The sequence below is a fragment of the Erinaceus europaeus genome, chromosome 1, assembly GCF_950295315.1.
Source record: "Erinaceus europaeus chromosome 1, mEriEur2.1, whole genome shotgun sequence".
Lineage (NCBI taxonomy): Eukaryota > Metazoa > Chordata > Mammalia > Eulipotyphla > Erinaceidae > Erinaceus > Erinaceus europaeus.
In genome coordinates, this window is record NC_080162.1 from 127122681 (window position 1) to 127129809 (window position 7129).

The window sequence follows — 7129 nt, forward strand, 5'->3', positions numbered from 1 at the left end:
GACTGGAGGTGGGGTTGCCCTGGCTGGAGGTGGGGTTGCCCTGGATGGAGGCGGGGTCGCAGTCTATTTTCTGGACATTGGTTACGCCAATGCCCTTGGCAACTGCACTGAAAGCAAGCCCCTTTTTGCTTATGTAAGGTAGCTGCATAGGCCTGCATCATAGGTGCTTGAAAAGAGCTTGATCTATGATCCTGTGTAGCTATAATCCAGGTATCTGGGTGTAAGTTTTTAAGAGTGATACAGGCCTGTCAGAAATGTGGAAGCATTCCATCCCAGACAATGGATCGCAGGAGGAGAAAACGAGCGTCAGGATTATAAATCTTCTTTTCCAAACTCGACTGGACCCTGACAATGAATTTAGCCAGGGATTCATCAGGTTCTTGTTGAAGGGAGAGAATGGGGGCTGAGGCCACTCCCATGGGTGGTGTTAATCGCTCCCATGTTCTTAATGCACAGAGGCATACCTGATCAAAATACCTGGGTGGAAACTTGGCTTCCGCCTGTTGAATACCTATTACTAATTGGCCTGATGCCAAACAATGCATCAAAACTCCCCTCTGGCTGATTTTGACTATTTTTCCGTGATTGCTATAAATATTCGTGGCGAAAAAATGCCTCCCATTGCAGGAAGAGGGGGCCTGGGAGCGTAGCGCGAGTTACGTCCCTCCAATCTTGGGGGGTATTAAGGTTCTGAAGCAGGCCTTATAAAATGGACCTGGTCCATGGGGCATGAATACCATCATCCTTAATAGCCTGGCATAGTTCTGTCAGGTCTGTGACGGAATACGGATGCCAGGCCTGAGGTTTTTGTCTATTGGGGGCGACATTGATCGGAAATGTGTGGACTTGCTCTGATAAGTGTGTAGCAGTGGGGGGAGGAGTCATAGAAGTGGAAGCTTCTGGATAAGTGGTGGCCGAAGAAGTGGTTTTGGAGGCTACAGGAGAATCTGGACATGTGTCTGCCAAAACGGGGATTGGCGAAGAAGCGGCTGTGGAGTCCGAAGGAGAATTCAGACACGTGTCTGCCAAAATGGGGGCCTTAGGGCAAGATGCAGAGGGCTTAGGGTGGGTCAGGATCAGGACAGGCTTTTGCTTCTTCTTGTTTTTAAGGTGCTGGTTAAGTTCTATGATCACTTTCTTTATCTCTTGGACCTCAGCCTCTAGGTCCCTTAGCCTTTTGAGAGGTTGCCCTATATATCCCTTAAAAGCTGCGATGATAATCAACAGGATATAAGGTGCGGCCCTGAGAAAAATGTCCCAGATATATAAAAATTGTATACAGAAAAAAGAATATAGAATTTGGAAAAGATCGTCTATGGCAGAGAGGTCTCAGGAAAATAATAAGAAAGAAAAGAGAAAAAAAAAATCACAGTGCCTTAACATGAGGTTGCAGATACCCAAATAGTGTATACTTATCTAAGATGTCTTCTTGTAAATCTGCTGCTTACATGTCCCTCTTTAGGCACCCAATGCTGGGATAGCCTGAGGGTGCTTCTTCCCGACCAAGTGCTCTCTGGGTTGGAGAGAACTCAACTGGAGCCAATCTAGGCTGCTGTGTGGGAGAGGGATCAGGAACTCGTGCCAAGCTAACATTGCAGGAGATACACTCTGGAACTCTCGGAGCCAGAAAGCAATTCCAAGTGTTTTCACTCAGAAAAGCAGCTTGTACATATACTAGCCAAGTAGGGTGGAAACAGGGTGTGACGAAGAGAGGGTGGAGCAAAAAAAGAACTGGTGGAGATCAGGGTGTACTAGGAAAGGGGGCGGAGCAAAAAGACATTGTGAACCAGTGGGGATTAAACCAATGCCCTGGAGGGGGGTAGTGCTTAGTTAAAAGTGGTTTATGTGAATAGACCGCAGCTTTAAGTGGGATCAAACCAATGCCCTGGACAGACAACCCCAACAATGTGTTCCCTGGACTGAGGACCCCACTAATGTGTCCTGGAGCTCTGCTTCCCCAGAGCCCCACCCTACTAGGGAAGAGAGAGGCAGGCTGGGAGTATGAATCAACCCGTCAACACCCATATTCAGCGGGGAAGCAATTACAGAAGCCAGACCTTCAACCTTCTGCATCCCACAATGACCTTGGGTTCATACTTCCAGAGTTAAAGAATAGGAAAGCTGGGAGTCAGCCAGTAGTGCTGCGGGTTAAGCGCAGGAGGCACAAAGCGCAAGGACCAGCACCAGCATAAGGATCCCGGTTCCAGCCCCCGGCTCCCCACCTGCAAGGGAGTCACTTCACAGGCGATGAAGCAGGTCTGCAGGTGTCTATCGTTCTCTCCCCCTCTCTGTCATCTCCTCATCTCTCCATTTATTTCTGTCCTAACAATGATGACATCAACAACAACAACAACAATAATAACTACAACAACAATGAAAAACAACAAGGCAACAAAAAGGGAAAATAAATAAATATAAAAATAAAAAAAGAAAATCTTAAAAAAAAAAGAATAGGAAAGCTATCAGGGGAGGGGATGGTATATGGAATTCTGGTGGTGGGAACTGTGTGGAGTTGTACCCCTCTTATCCTATGGTTTTTGTCAGTGTTTCCTTTTTATAAATAAAGAAGACAAGAAAAGAAAATGTACCACACACACACACACACACACACACACACACACACACACACACACGAAATTCAACATATCACGTGAGGCTTCTATGAACAACTATATCCTACCAAGCTAGAGAACCTGGAAGAAATGGACAATTTTCCTAGATAAATGGAAATGGAAAATTTCCTAGATAATTATGAACTTCCAAAATTAAATAAAGAGGAACAAGCTAATCTTAACAGGCCCATAACAGTTAATGAAATTAAAACAGTTATCAAAAACATTCCCCAAAATAAAAGTCCTGGACCAGATAATTTTACAAATGAATTCTACAAAACCTTCAAGGAAGAGTTAATACCTCTACTTTATAAAGTCTTCCAGAAGATTGAAGACACTGGAATACTCCCTGCCAGCTTCTATGAAGCCAACATCACTCTGATACCAAAAGCAGACATGGACATAACCAAAAAAGAAAACTACAGACCAATATCTTTGATGAACATAGATGCTAAAATACTGAACAAAATTCTAGCCAACTGGATACAGCAGCATATTAAAAAGATTGTTCATCATGACCAAGTGGGGTTTATCCCAGGGATGCAAGGTTGGTTTAATATATGTAAATCAATCAATGTGATCCACCACATCAAAAAAGCAAGACCAAAAACCACATGTTTATATCAATAGACGCAGAGAAAATCTTTGACAAAGTCCAACACTGCTTTATGATCAAAATGCTACAAAAGATGGAATAGATGGAAAATTCCTGGAGACAGCGGAGTCTCTATATAGCAAGCCTACAGCCAACATCGTACTCAATGGTGAAAAACTAGAAACATTTCCCCTCAGATCAGGTACTAGACAGGGTTGCCCACTATCACCATTATTATTCAACATAGTGTTGGAAGTTCTTGCCATAGCAATCAGGCAGGAGCAAGAAATTAAAGGGATACAGATTGGAAGAGAAGAAGTCAAACTCTCCCTTATTTGCAGATGACATGATATTATACATAGAAAAACCTAAGGAATCCAGCAAGAAGCTTTTGGAAATCATCAGGCAATACAGTAAAGTGTCAGGCTACAAAATTAACATACAAAAGTCAGTGGCATTCCTCTACACAAACATTAAGTTAGAAGAAGATGAAATCCAGAAATCAATTCCTTTTACTATAGCAACAAAAACAACAAAATACCTAGGAATAAACCTAAGCAAAGAAGTGAAAGACTTGTATACTGAAAATTATGAGTCACTACTCAAGGTAATAGAAAAAGACACAAAGAAGGGAGTCAGGCAGTAATGCAGCTGGTTAAGCGCAGGTGGCACAAAGCACAGGGACCCGTGCAAGCATTCCAGTTCCAGCTCCTGGCTCCCCACCTGCAGGGGAGTCGCTTCACAGGTGGTGAAGCAGGTCTGCAGGTGTCTTTCTCTCTGTCTTCCCTTCCTCTCTCCATTTCTCTCTGTCCTAGCCAACAACATCAGTAACAACAATAATAACTATAACAATAAAACAAGAAGGGCAGCAAACAGGAAAAAAAATAATTAAAAAAAAAAAAGAAGTGGAAAGATATTCCATGCTCATGGGTTGGTAGAATTAACATCATTAAAATGAATATACTACCCAGAGCCAAATACAAATTTAATGCTATTCCCAACAAGATCCCAACCATATTTTTTTAGAATAATAGAACAAATGCTACAAATGTTTATCTAAAACCACAAAACACCTAGACAAAACAATATTGAGAAGAAATAACAGAACTGGAGGCATCACACTCCCAGATTTCAAACTGTATTATATCACCATTGTCATCAAAACTGTTTGGTACTGGAACATAGACACACTGACCAGTGGAATAGAATTGGGAGCTCAGAAGTAAGATCCCACACCTATGGACATCTAATCTTTGACAAAGGTGCCTAGACTATTAAATGGGGAAAGATGAGTCTCTTTAACAAATGGTGTTGGAAAAAATGGGTTGAAATATGCAGAGGAATGAAACTGAACCCCTATATTTCACCAAACACAAAAGTAAATTCCAAGTGGATCATGGACCTGGATGTTAGACCAGAAACTATCAGATACTTAGAGGAAAATACTGAAAGAACTCTCTTCCGCATAAATTTTAAAGGCATCTTCAATGAAACAAATCCAATTATAAAGAAGACTAAACCTATAGGACTAAGTATAAACCTATAGGACTACATGAAATTAAAAAGCTTCTGCACAGCAAAAAAAAAACAAAAAAAAAAACCCAATACCCAAACAAAGAGACCCCTCAAAGAATGGTAGATCTTTACATGCCATACATCAGACAAGAGTTTAATAACCACAATATATAAATAGCTAGACAAACTCAACAACAAGAAAACAAATGACCCCATCCAAAAATGGGGAGAGGACATAGACAGAATATTGTCCACAGAAAAGATACAAAAAGCCGAGAAACACATGAAAAAATGCTCCAGGGAGTCAGGCAGTAGTGCAGTGGGTTAAGTGCACGTGGTACAAAGCGCAAGGACTGGCTTAAGGATTCTGGTTTGAGCCCCTGGCTCCCCATCTGCAAGGAGGTCGATTCACAAGTGGTGAAGCAGGTCTGTAGGTGTCTATCTTTCTCTCCCCCTCTCTGTCTTCCCCTCCTCTCCTCTATCCATTTCGGTCTGTCCTATCCAACAACAATAATAGTAACTACAACAATAAAACAACAAAGGCAACAAAAAGGGAAAATTAATAATAAAAAAATGTTTAAAAAAATGCTCCAAATCTTTGACTGTCAGAGAAATGCAAATAAAGACAACAATGAGATAACACTTCACTCCTGTGAGAATGTCATACATCAGAAAAGGTAGCAGAAACAAATGTTGGAGAGGTTGTGGGGTCAAAGGAACCCTCCTGCACTGCTGGTGGGAACGTAAATTGATCCAGCCTCTGTGGAGAGCAGTCCGGAGAACTCTCAGAAGGCTAGAAAGGGACCTACCCTATGATCCTGCAGTTCCTCTCCTGGGGATATATCCTAAGGAACTCAACACACCCATCCAAAAAGATTTGTGTATACCTATGTTCATAGCAGCACAATTTGTAATAGCCAAAACCGGGAAGCAACCCAGGTGTCTAACAACAGTTGAGTAGCTGAGCAAGTTGTGTTCTATATACACAATGGAATACTACTCAGCTCTTAAAAATGGTTATTCCACTGTTTCCAGCCCATCTTGGATGGAGATTGAAGAAATCATGATAAGTGAAATAAGTCAGAAACAGAAGGACAAATATGGGATGATCTCACTCACAGGCAGAAGTTGGAAAACAAGATCAGAAGAGAATACAAAGGTAGATCCTGACCTGGAGTTGGTGTACTGCACCAAAGTAAAAGACTCTGGTATGGGTGGATGGGGTGGAGAATACAGGTCCTGGAAAAGGATGACAGAGGACCTAGTGGGGGTTGTATTGTTATGTTGAAAACTGAGAAATGTTATGCATGTACAAACTATTCTATTTACTATGGAATGTAAAATATTAATTCCCCCAATAAAGAAATTTTAAAAATTAAAAAATTCTAAATTCTTTATAAAGGTACTTAAGTCCCCTATGACCTTCTCTTTTCATTTCTTCCTATTCCCACCCAATTAAAGCTATATATGCACTATGACCTAATGTTTCCCATGAATGGAAAACTCTCTCCCTCTTTACGTACACTTTTCTCTAGCCTCCACCTCTGACAGCTTTCATGTGAGAAAAGTTCCTATTAAGTCATTGAAACCCTGGGCCAAAGAGATACCTAACCAGGCAGGGTTTTTGTGTCTTTCTCTGAGTTCAACTTGGCTTCTAATCTGGTACCACATTGGAGGTGTTATGGCACTGGAGGAGGCTTTGGTGCTGTGGTGCCTTTCTCTCTCTGTGTGTGTCTGTCTTTCTGTCTCTAAAAAACTCAGCTGGGGGAGGGTAGTAGAGGGTAGATAGCATAATGGTTATGCAAACAGACTCTCATGCCTGAGGCTCCAAAATCCCTGGTTCAATCCCTTGCACCACCCACCATAAGCCAGAGCTAAACAGTGCTCTCGTTAAAAAATTTAAAAAAAAATAATAATAAATAATAATAAAAGAAGTGGTCCTGGAGGTGGTGCAGTGATAAAGCTTTGGACTCTCAAGCATGAGGTCCCAAGTTTGATCCCTGGCAGCACATGTGTCAGAGTGATGTCTGGTTCTTTCTCTCTCCTCCTATCTTTTTCATAAATAAATAAAATCTAAAAAAAAGAAAAGAAAACTCAACTCGGCTCAAATATGACCTTTAGTAAATCTTCCATGATTCTACCTGACAAGACCAATTGTCTTCACCTCTTCTCCTATAGCCGCCAAACTAACTCTTTATGTACTAACACAGAAGCCAGAGATCACAAATTCTGTGTACATGCAATACATTCTCAACACCAGAATAGTCTCTGCCATGTAGTGCAAACTCAACACATATTTATTGTCTCATTATGATGCTATCATACCGCAGAACAATACGTTGCTTGTTGATATGTTTTCCTCCCCTGTAAAAATGTGAGCTCCTGGGGAATAGGATGTTCTCTTTCA